Source organism: Amia ocellicauda, chromosome 6 (genome assembly GCF_036373705.1).
Source record: "Amia ocellicauda isolate fAmiCal2 chromosome 6, fAmiCal2.hap1, whole genome shotgun sequence".
NCBI lineage: Eukaryota > Metazoa > Chordata > Actinopteri > Amiiformes > Amiidae > Amia > Amia ocellicauda.
In genome coordinates, this window is record NC_089855.1 from 1403306 (window position 1) to 1415199 (window position 11894).

General features: G+C 39.3%; 1 long non-coding RNA gene across 1 annotated transcript; it reads left to right on the plus strand.

Moving 5' to 3' along the window:
* The first annotated feature begins 8428 nt into the window (after window positions 1–8428).
* LOC136750733 (uncharacterized) lies at window positions 8429–10407 on the plus strand. Its single transcript, XR_010816949.1, has 4 exons — window positions 8429–8565; window positions 8653–8706; window positions 9026–9085; window positions 9393–10407. It is a non-coding gene; the product is annotated as an uncharacterized LOC136750733 (long non-coding RNA).
* The last annotated feature ends 1487 nt before the right edge of the window (window positions 10408–11894 follow it).

The following is an 11894-nucleotide window of genomic DNA, read 5'->3' on the forward strand; positions in this document are numbered from 1 at the left end:
GCATAAGTGTCACCAACTAATTGGTGTTCAATTATATCGGTATAAACATACATGTGATTAAACCCTGCAGTAATATCCACAGGGTGGGGCGATTTTTTTTCCCCTCCTCGGGAATAAATCCCAAGACGTGTGCTAGTTGGCCCCTGGTAAAAAAACAATATAGTCATATCCCCGAAAATGCTTACACTTCTACTAATATAATTGTATTGGACATATACCTTGGGCGATGTGGGGACAGCCTTGAAAGCATTATTCATGGCTGTTAACAATACATCAATGTTTTTATAGTAGCCTTGTGATATTTCATAATACCAGTTTGTATCGGTTGTCTCAGAATGCAATTTGAAGCTCTGTTTCCTGTCAAACTTATTGACAGTCATGGGGTAGTGCATCTCCACCATCCCTACCTCCCATTTACCTGATAGATCGATGGATTTGGCTAGATTATCAGCAAAATTGGAGCTCTTGTTATTAGGAAATAGATCCTGTGAGGCATTGCTTGTTAAAGTCAGGTAAAATCCGTTTTCACTCATTTTTTGGGCCTCTCACAACCCCGGGGCTATGTCTTTCACCTCTGAAACTTTGATCCAACTATTAAATTTAACCCCCCACCCCAGCCATTTGACTAAAGCTTGTTTATTTCTGCCACAATCTCTCGAGTCTAAAATGTTTTGTATACGATATACTCTGTCAACATTCAGTTTTTTTTGTAACTTCTTTTGTAACTCTTCTTTGTAAAACTGACCTTTTATCTCATCACCAGCATAATCTTTTACACACATTCTTTGACTATGAAAATCTCATCAGTGAATGTCTGCTCATACCCCTTTTCAAATGTCCCTTTTATCCTTGATACTCTCGCATGATCACCTTTAAACTTTAATATTGAAGGTTTGCTTTTTAAAAATGACCCATACACTGTCCTCCATACCCTCATTGTCAGGGGTGACATCTACTGGACGTTCCTTGACTGTTCTGTGGAATATGTGATTGTAACTGCACACCAGGTCTGGTAAGACATCCACATACCTAAAAGTATTCACAGTTGTAAAGTACTTCCACATTTTCGATTTTATAGTCCTATTGAACCTCTACCACGCAAGTAGTAATATTGGGTACTTTTTGGAAGGGGGGCTGCGGGGGATTTGACCTTTGACCTGAACTTGAGTTGAACATGCAACTCAATTTATAACTTTTTTGAAATGCATTTTTCTGGATTTTTTTGTTGTTATTCTGTATATTATTCTATATTCTATATATATATATATATATATATGAATTTGTAATTAAAAATATGATACAATTATGTCAAATTAAATCAAAAGTATAAACCACATTAATGTACATAGTAATACAACATGATACATATGATACAAAAAACATGTCTTAGTATTTTAGGGGTTGGAGACTAATTTGACCATGTTAAAATGGGGTAAGGTTTTGAAGCCCTGGCTTACAGAGTCATTTTAAACCCCAGCGCACAGCGTTGTCTAAGCCCTGCTACCCGCTCTCAATGCCGTTGTTGGCTCTGTATTAGACAAGTGTCTAAAAGTTGCATGAATAGATTATTAATACCCCTGTAGTACTGGTAAACCTTTAAGTTTACATCATACTTTGTGTAAGTGTTGGTCAGAGTTTCAGGGTTTAGTAGAATGCAGTTTTGGGTTGTATAAATATGACGTTGTGCTTATTTCTGTCTGCTGTATGTGTTTCCTGAAGACTGACTGCATTTTCACTATGTAGTTTGCAGATTACTCCTAGAAGTTATATAAATAATTTTACAAAACTTAAAATTTGCAATAAAATACCATTTGTGCTTATTATATCCTTGCAATGTGGTCCCTATTTCTGTGTTTTGTATGTGTTTCATGCTTGCAGTTGTCACCATGTATTTGTAGGTTTAAAAAATAAGATATTTTCAAAGGAATATAATATAAAAGTGTTTCTCACTTTATTTACAATAGATACCTGATGAACTTTGTTGCCAGAATCAGGTATAACTTTGAAAAAGAAGCCAACAGTGAAAGACTTAATAGAATATATATGGAATATGCTGGAAATGTTATGGAATGACATTACTCCATACAGGTCAGTGTTTCTTTCTGTCCAATGTTGATGTTGTGAACCAGAAATTAATTACAAGTATCTGTACAACATTTTGTGGAGTATCTTTTTCTACTTCTGACTATGTTCCATGTGGTAAAATGCTTGTTTGTCACAATAAAAGTCACCATTATGTGTGTGTGTGTGTATATATATTTTATTAATTATATACATTTGAGCACAAACAAATGATATATATACATATATTATATATTATTTTATACATATGAGTACTCACAAATAGTGCTTCACTGAGTCTCTCTAAGAAAAGTGGTGTACATGTCTTTAGTGTCTATTGATAAATAAAACATAATATATATATATATATATATATATATATATATATATATATATATATATACACTCACCTAAAGGATTATTAGGAACACCATACTAATACTGTGTTTGACCCCCTTTCGCCTTCAGAGCTGCCTTAATTCTACGTGGCATTGATTCAACAAGGTTCTGAAAGCATTATTTAGAAATGTTGGCCCATATTGATAGGATAGCATCTTGCAGTTGATGGAGATTTGTGGGATGCACATCCAGGGCACGAAGCTCCCGTTCCACCACATCCCAAAGATGCTCTATTGGGTTGAGATCTGGTGACTGTGGGGGCCAGTTTAGTACAGTGAACTCATTGTCATGTTCAAGAAACCAATTTGAAATGATTCGACCTTTGTGACATGGTGCATTATCCTGCTGGAAGTAGCCATCAGAGGATGGGTACATGGTGGTCATAAAGGGATGGACATGGTCAGAAACAATGCTCAGGTAGGCCGTGGCATTTAAACGATGCCCAATTGGCACTAAGGGGCCTAAAGTGTGCCAAGAAAACATCCCCCACACCATTACACCACCACCACCAGCCTGCACAGTGGTAACAAGGCATGATGGATCCATGTTCTCATTCTGTTTACGCCAAATTTTGACTCTACCATCTGAATGTCTCAACAGAAATCGAGACTCATCAGACCAGGCAACATTTTTCCAGTCTTCAACTGTCCAATTTTGGTGAGCTTGTGCAAATTGTAGCCTCTTTTTCCTATTTGTAGTGGAGATGAGTGGTACCCGGTGGGGTCTTCTGCTGTTGTAGCCCATCCGCCTCAAGGTTGTATGTGTTGTGGCTTCACAAATGCTTTGCTGCATACCTCGGTTGTAACGAGTGGTTATTTCAGTCAAAGTTGCTTTTCTATCAGCTTGAATCAGTCGGCCCATTCTCCTCTGACCTCTAGCATCAACAAGGCATTTTCGCCCACAGGACTGCCGCATACTGGATGTTTTTCCCTTTTCACACCATTCTTTGTAAACCCTAGAAATGGTTGTGCGTGAAAATCCCAGTAACTGAGCAGATTATGAAATACTCAGACCGGCCCATCTGGCACCAACAACCATGCCACGCTCAAAATTGCTTAAATCACCTTTCTTTCCCATTCAGACATTCAGTTTGGAGTTCAGGAGATTGTCTTGACCAGGACCACACCCCTAAATGCATTGAAGCAACTGCCATGTGATTGGTTGGTTAGATAATTGCATTAATGAGAAATTGAACAGGTGTTCCTAATAATCCTTTAGGTGAGTGTATATCGAGAGACGCGTTACTGGGTAGAGTCACGTAGAAGCCTCCTGATTCCATCTTGAGTATTGAAAGTAATGCCCCCACCACACCCGCGGTCATGTTGTTATAATGATTGAATATCGCAAACCTGTTGTTCCGGGACCCAACTATTGAACTTTTCAGGCCATCCTCGCCATTTCACCAACACATATTTTTTCCGGTTCTGGGTTTTTTCAGCTAATATCTTTTCAACTCTGTATACACTGTCTTTACCCACAATAATTTTTTGTAACTCAGCTTCGTGAAACGTTCCATCTATATCCTTCCCATCATAGTCTTTTAACCGGTACATGAGGGGGTCTCTAGCCAACTGTTCGGTAACTGTAAAATATTTGTCAGAAAAACCTTTGGCAAAAGTACTCCATAGCTTTGAAACGTGAACCGATGTTGAACTTATGAGTAGTTTTTCCCTTCTTAATAAATGGTCCATATAAATTTTTATAGACCTTAAAATAATTACTTTGATCACCATCTTTAGGCTTCATTTTAATACTGGTGTGATAAAATCGATATCGATAAAATCCTGAACTTTATCAAAATACTTGAACGTGTTGACCGCTGTAAAATATCTCCACATTTTGGTTTTTATGGTGCGGTTAAACCTCTCCTCCACCGATGCCTTAAGCTCATTACCGGTGGTGAAATGATGTATTTTGTGTCTCTTCAGTAGATTCTGAAATTCTCTGCTCTGAGAAGTCTCTGAGAAACTCTTTTCCTTTATCAGTCTGCAGTTTTTTAGGACATCGACCCTGGCCCAATATATCCTCAAAGGCCCTTGTCACTGCCCTACCTGTTTTATTATGTAGAATGCGAGCCCAGGCATATTTTGATAACACATCGATACACATCAACATAAATTTGTGACCATTGTTATGTTTTGATAAATTTGACATATCGACTAGATCCATTTGCCATTGTGAGTCTGTCAGTTGCATATATGTGGTTTCTTTTAAAGTTAATCCTGAGAGGTTTATGTAAGGTATATGTGTCTTGTTCCCGTAACCATTCTGAAACAACCACATCATTAGCCTTCACTCCTGCCTCCGCGAGTCCTTTTTGAAAACCCTTCTTACCCGCCAAACCCCCAATCTTGGCTGGGTTGTAGTATAGTTCCTGCATTTGGGGAGCTTGCTGAGTCATTCTGTCAAATAACAACACAGACCAACACTATGCGCAAAGTTTTTATACAAGGTTTTTTATTCAACTTCAGGAGAGCAGATACCCCTTTTTAGACATTTGAGAAAAGTATAACATACACAACAATTTTTTCTACGGTCCAGACAAAAACAAATCAGGTTATTGGTTACTTGATCTATATCAACAAATACCTGTTTCTTTATCTTGTAGGCACACACCTAAGTTACATATGTAAATAAAACAACAATATGGCCTATTTTAAAAGTAAACAGAGGTGTAATAAACATGCTCAGTAAAAGGTCATACAGATGTTGATGAAATGGCCTAATATCATTCTTGGCCCCCTTGAGCGCTTCATCCCAGTGTTCGTACCCTCCGGTCTTTGTTACAGCAGCCATTAACTTTTCCAGGTTTGAATGTTGGTCCTCATCGATGGTTAAATCTGTAGAGAAAAGGCTCGCGTTGGCTACTTTTTTGTCAAGCACATGGTGTAATAGAGCTCTCAGGTTAGCTGCAGAGTGTTGATGACAGAACCAGTTGCAGAAGCAGTCCAGAACATTCCCCATATTCAAAGTCCCTTAGTTCAGGTCAGAGTCTGAATCAGTGGCATAGATGTTGAATTCTTCGTCGCCGTCCCCAGCTTTAACTTCTTTACGGAAGAAATAAGCTTTTAGCTTGCCAGTGGTTTTTCTACTCGGCTCATCCAGGTCGTTGAGTAGCTGACCAAGTTTCTCTATTATAAACGGCTCCTTTTTCAGCTCCAGCAAAATCTCATCTATAATTTTCTGGACTTGCACCGGGGTGACATGTAGGTGGGAGTAAGGCAGCGCCTTGATTAGCGCAGGTTTCAGCCACGGTTTGTTCAGTCTTCTGTAAAACACGTCAGTAGATAGTAGGGTTTTTTGGGCGCGGCCTATTTTGTTATGACGTATGCCCTAAGCTTATTAATATTCCTACGTCATAATTGGGGGGCGTGATTTTAGGTAGATTTATTTCCTTAATTATTCCTACGTCATATCCGTCAGAAAGTGTACACCCATAAAACCCTGAACAACAAGGCCGCCCATAACCGGTTGTTCTTGTTGTTCTTGTTGGTCAACTGTAGAGTGTGAATGGGTCGGCTCTTCCTGTAGTGGTTGGGGGTCTTTTTTAAATATGCATGTAATGGTCCCAGGTCTTAACAAGGCCTGTTTTGAATTAACAATACCATTTTGAATAGTGCGTTTATCATATTCACACTGTCTCTGTCTCTGTCTGTCTCTCTCTCTCTCTCTGTCTCTCTCTCGCCCAAGCATTTTATAAGATCAACAAGTTCTGTTGTCTGTAATGGTCCCAGGTCTTAACAATGCCATTTTGAATAGTGCGTTTATCATATTCACACTGTCTCTGTCTCTGTCTGTCTCTGTCTCTGTCTGTCTCTCTCTCTCTCTGTCTCTCTCGCCCAAGCATTTTATAAGATCAACAAGTTCTGTTGTCTGTAATGGTCACAGGTCTTAACAATAACATTTTGAATAGTGCGTTTATCATATTCACACTGCCTCTGTCTCTGTCTGTCTCTCTCTCTCTCTGTCTCTCTCGCCCAAGCATTTTATAAGATCAACAAGTTCTGTTGTCTGTAATGGTCCCAGGTCCTAACAATGCCTGTTTTGCATAGGGTACTTATGTTAACCCCAAGGTATATGGCTCTGTCTCTCCCCTCAAATTTAATTAAAAATAAAATTAAAAAAAGAGGGTGGGTGGGTGTGGGGGTGTTGGTGTGTATAGGTTAATTGTTTTTGTAAAAAAAAAAAAAAAAAAAAAAAAAAAAAAAGCTGTGGTTATATTTTATCTCACACATATTGTGTTCATTCGTTTTACTTAAATACATTCTAGGGTCTTAAAGCTCATAAGAGTTAGACTTAAGATAAGGATATGTTTTTAAGGTATTTTAGCAGTCTCAATCCCTAAAGGTAAGGAATCATTTAAAAAATAAAAACAACTGATCACTCAATGCTAAATAGATCACAACACTCAAGGCTAAATCACTAACACCCGGGGGGCGGGGTTGGGCTCAGACAAACGTCGGTATGGCGTGTGTTATCAAAACATTCAGAATACTTTTAAACTATATAATTTATAAGCTTTGTAAAATAAACCCAAATATCTCTTTTGCGGGGATAAACGCTGTTCTGAGTAGTTTGTGACTTGTTTAATACCAAACAAAGCATCGCTATTTAAAAAAAAAAAAAAAAAAAAAAAAAAAAAAAAAAAAAAAAGCTGTGGTTATATTTTATCTCACACATAATGTGTTCATTCGTTTTACTTAAATACATTCTAGGTTCTTAAAGCTCATAAGAGTTAGACTTAAGATAAGGATATGTTTTTAAGGTATTTTAGCAGTCTCAATCCCTGATGATAAGGAATCATTTAAAAAATAAAAACAACTGATCACTCAATGCTAAATAGATCACAACACTCAAGGCTAAATCACTCACACCATGGGGGGGGTTGGGGGTGGGCTCAGACAAACGTCGGTATGGCGTGTGTTATCAAAACATTCAGAATACTTTTAAACTATATAATTTATAAGCTTTGTAAAATAAACCCAAATATCTCTTTTGCTGGGGATAAACGCTGTTCTGAGTAGTTTGTGACTTGTTTAATACCAAACAAAGCATCGCTATTAAAAAAAAAAAAAAAAAAAACGCTGTAAAAGCGCTACTTATTTTAGATCTTTATAGTTATTTTCTTGGCTCAGGTTGTTTTTTAGCGCGTATAAAGGTCTGAAATATTCTTAGTGTTTATTGACTATAGGTCTTGATGCTTAAAAATGTTTTTTGAGAGACCAAAAGGTTCTAATAAAAGTTTAGAGTAGAGAGGAGAGAGATCGTCGCCATCTTGGTGTCTATTTGAAATTTGATGCAGGGTCATTTTATTGGTTGTTTTTGATATGTTAATTGGTAACAGGATGGCACAAAGGACAGCCCAGAACAATGCCTTACAAGCAGATCCGGCAGCTGGCCGTCAGTATAAGTATGAAGGTCTGGTCTTCAGCTCGACAGACTCGTACTGACCTTTCGATTTAAGCCTAAAGATCAACAATGTCCGGAAACAACATCAACGACTTCGATTTAAACGAGTTTTTAGGTAAGTCTTTAAATTATTTTCATTGACTCAGAGCGTGTTGTGGTCATGTATTGTAAATAAGGTTATACCATCTGTTTTAAGTTCTGTAAAATTATTTTTCAGCCAGTCAACAGGAGTTAATTCCCAACGCTGAGGAGATCATCTGGAACAACGACGGTAAGATTTTTGTGTTTGCGCTCAAGGGTTCTTATGTATGGTTGTGTGTGTGTGGTTTTGAAGCGGCTCATTAGAGTTATGAAAACGTTTTAATATATATTAAAGCCAGTCTCTTTAATTACACAGAAACTATCGAAAGGCCTGTGATTAATGTCTCCGAGGAGCAAACAAGAGAAGTGGTTGTCCCTAGACAGGCGGTCTGCCGTCCGGGTAAGAACTAAACCCCTGTTTGTTTGTATAACGTTTCTGTAAGATGTTTGAGGCCCGTTTTGTTAATTTTAAAAAATTATCCTTTCTAACAGTATTAAGAAACGTGGTTCGAGACAACGAAAGGCCTTCCACATCGAGGTCTTGTTTCGTTTTACATTCGAGAACCGTAACCTTTCAAGAATCTGAAAGGCCGTCAGCCCCGGTATCTGATAGCGGTGAGTATATATCTGCCGTTTGTAAGAGGTTAAAGCTTTTTATAAAGCGGGGTGGTTAAAGGTTAAACATGTCTCTTACCTCCACAGAAGTGCAAAAAGCTAAACCAGCTGAAAAACATAAGAAACGATTATTCTTTGGAGGTAAGTAAGATCTTTCAAACTTTAATGTTTTTAAAAGGGGGTTTGTTTGCCCGTTGAGGGCTGATATTTAAGCGACGGGTGCCCATTTCCTGTAGGGCGGGGGGTTCTGGGAAAGATCTTTAGAAGTCCGGACAGGTCTAGGCTTGTTTCTGGGGCATGTGTTTAGAAATGACCGATTGTCCTACCGTCTGGTTAGGAAGTAAAGCTGGCCGAAAGGTTTTAGTAAGTTGTTTGGCTTATCTTCCGCAATTATACTTCTGTTTTAAAGTGGCTGTAGGAAAAGGCTTGAAGGTGTTCATTGTATTTAATATTTAAACAGATCGTGAAAACGTTTGTGAAACAGGAAGTCCCGGGATCAGGAAGCGTTTACACTTGGAAGGTTCGTTTAAAAATGAAATGTGGTGTGGGTGTGTGTGTATAAAAAGTTTTATTAACAATATTACAGTTTTTAAAGAAACATTTAAGAAACCGTTTATTTACAGAGGCTTCTCTGTTTTACATTTATTATCAAGTCCTAATAAATATATTGTCTGTAAATAATAAGGCGTTGTAGTGAATGTCTAAGACTATTTTCAAAGGTCTAAAAAAAGCTAAAGGTTTTGAAGGTCCTGGATATGTTGTTTTAAGTTTGATTTCTGTCGCCGTTTAAAGATGTAAATGTAATGTATATTTTTATTCTACCCAAGACTCTTGGGATAGTCATTCTGTGGATGAGCTATTGAGGACAATCACCCCGTCTAAGTGGGATCAAACATCTTCCCCGGAGAGATCACCGAGAGGATCCCCCACGGTGGTCTTGGAGACCCCCCAACATCTACTCAGGCCACAGCCTTCTGGGGGTAATTCAACAACCCAGATTCAGCCCGACGCATTGTCGGTCGGAACAAATACAGGCAACCAACAACCTCAGGGGTCGCCGTCAGTCAGGGTTGACACACCACCCAACGTCGGACTGGTTTCAACATCGCCCCCCCATCCCCGTTTCTTGGCTACAGAAACGCTGAACAGTACACCGCGATTGGCCAGGGTGTCACCGCAAAGGCCTTCTTGGTCTCCGTCCGTGAGTATACGCTCGCACCCTGCCTCCTTCGACCGAGATTTACCGGAGCGACCATCCTTTGAAGCTGTGCCAGGACACCATTCCCCGGAGCTACTTCCTGAAGGTCGGCATGAGTTGCTACGTACTTTGTTACTAAATCAAAGACTTGTGTTAGTGGGACAAAACCTTGTGATAGAGAGCCAAAACACCCTTATTAATACCCTTACTAACGAATTGTACCGTATTTAATGTTTTAATAGATACAGAACGCCTTACTATTGTGATTTGTTGGAAAAATAAGAAATAAATAAAAAAATGTCCGGACTTGGTAAAAGAACTCACAAACTAAAGGATTATGATCAAGTTAGGGCCCCAAAAAGACCTTCCCGAGAGAACATCCCCGGCCCTGTTGTGAACTCCTCTGATGTCCCAATGAACCAGGAACTATTACAAATGATAAATGATTTAAATAACCCCCAATCACCCCCGATAGAATGTGAATTAACAGACTTACCGGTGAACCCCGACCTGTTACAGATGGTCAATGATCTAAATAACCACCTCCCAACGGTAGAGCTTATAGAGGTTCAACCCCTAGTTCACCCCGATTTGTTTGAAATGGTGGAGGCTTTGGAGACGCTACCCCGACCAAATTCTGCCCCTGTTATAAATGATTTGAGACAATTAGAACACAGTATGGCGGCAGAAGCAGCCGTCACTATAGAGGAGGGTCTTGACATTAACCGGTTGGATATCTTTGAAGGACTTTTACGGGCTTTAAATGAGCCTCCTCAAAAAGGGGGTTTTGTAGATGGCAGCGGTGGTGGTGTTCGGAATGTGGAGGGTTCTGAGACTGATAAGGTTGTGGAGGACATGCTCTGTGAGAATGTAGGGGTTGAAGGCTTTGTTCAAAATGATGATGTGGCCAAGAGTAACAGTGATCCCGTGATTATAGATAGACCGGCCTATAACAATTTTGAAATGATTCAGCGTTTTAATTTTGCAGAACTTTTAAATTGTGACAATTATGCAGAAATATTTGTCAACATACACGAGGCCTTGCAAAACATGCTTGAACAGGTTGCTGAAAGGGTCAGACCTCGAGATGTTGTACAGTTAGAACTCAGAGGGGATGATTTGTTTAGCAACCTATCTGTAATGATGAGTGGTGATAATTTAGATGTTGATGAATTTCTGGCTAAAATCGAAGCGTTATTGCAAAGTAACGCATCCATCTTAGCGGATGAAAGTCTGTCTCTGGTAATGAATGTGGTTCGTAACCCTGAGGGTGGGGCACTTAGAAGACTGTCGAAATGCTTGAAGAACGACATAATTAGGAACAAGCTCAGGCAATTAGTGGTGAGTTCCAATGGGGACAATAAGCTCTGTTTTGCTTACAGTTTAATAAAACTACTTAGCCCCGACATGCCTGAACCCCAAGCTATGCAAGAGGCTTTAATGCTTCATCAGAGGGCCGGCTTAAACTCTCAACAGATGGTTGCCTTTTCAGACATTACCAGGTTTGAGGAGTTGTTGTCTTTAAAAATTGTTGTGTGGTACCGTTGTGAGGTAAAGGAAGTATTTGTGAAATTTCAGACACATCCTGAAACCCATACACAGACACTGTTTCTCTTCCTAAGTGATAGTCATTACTTTGGAATAAAGAGTTTGACGGCTTTTTTGGGTTGTTCGTATGTTTGTCATTGGTGTTATAAGGCCTTCAATGATAAGCTTAAGCACCGCTGTGACGGTTACTGTAACGTCTGTTTCAATCCGCAATGTCGTAAGGGTTTGGCCCCTACCATCCGATGTAAAGATTGCTTAAGGATTTGTCTCTCCGCGTTCTGTTTTTCCGAACATAAGGTACAGAGGGCCGCTGCTGAGGGGGTTAAAAAACGGAGTTATTGTGATCAAACTAAATATTGCCCGCAATGTTGCCTCCAGTACCGTTTTTATGAGGCTAAACCACACAAATGTCTGGAGCCGAGATGTAGGATCTGTAATGCTGATTTAACCCCGGGGTCTGAACACCAGTGCTTTATTCAGCCGGTTAAAAAGGAGCCGCCGCACAACCGGTATGTCTTTTTTGATTTTGAATGCCGGCAAGAAAACGGGGTCCATGTTGCTAATTATATACACTGTATTGACA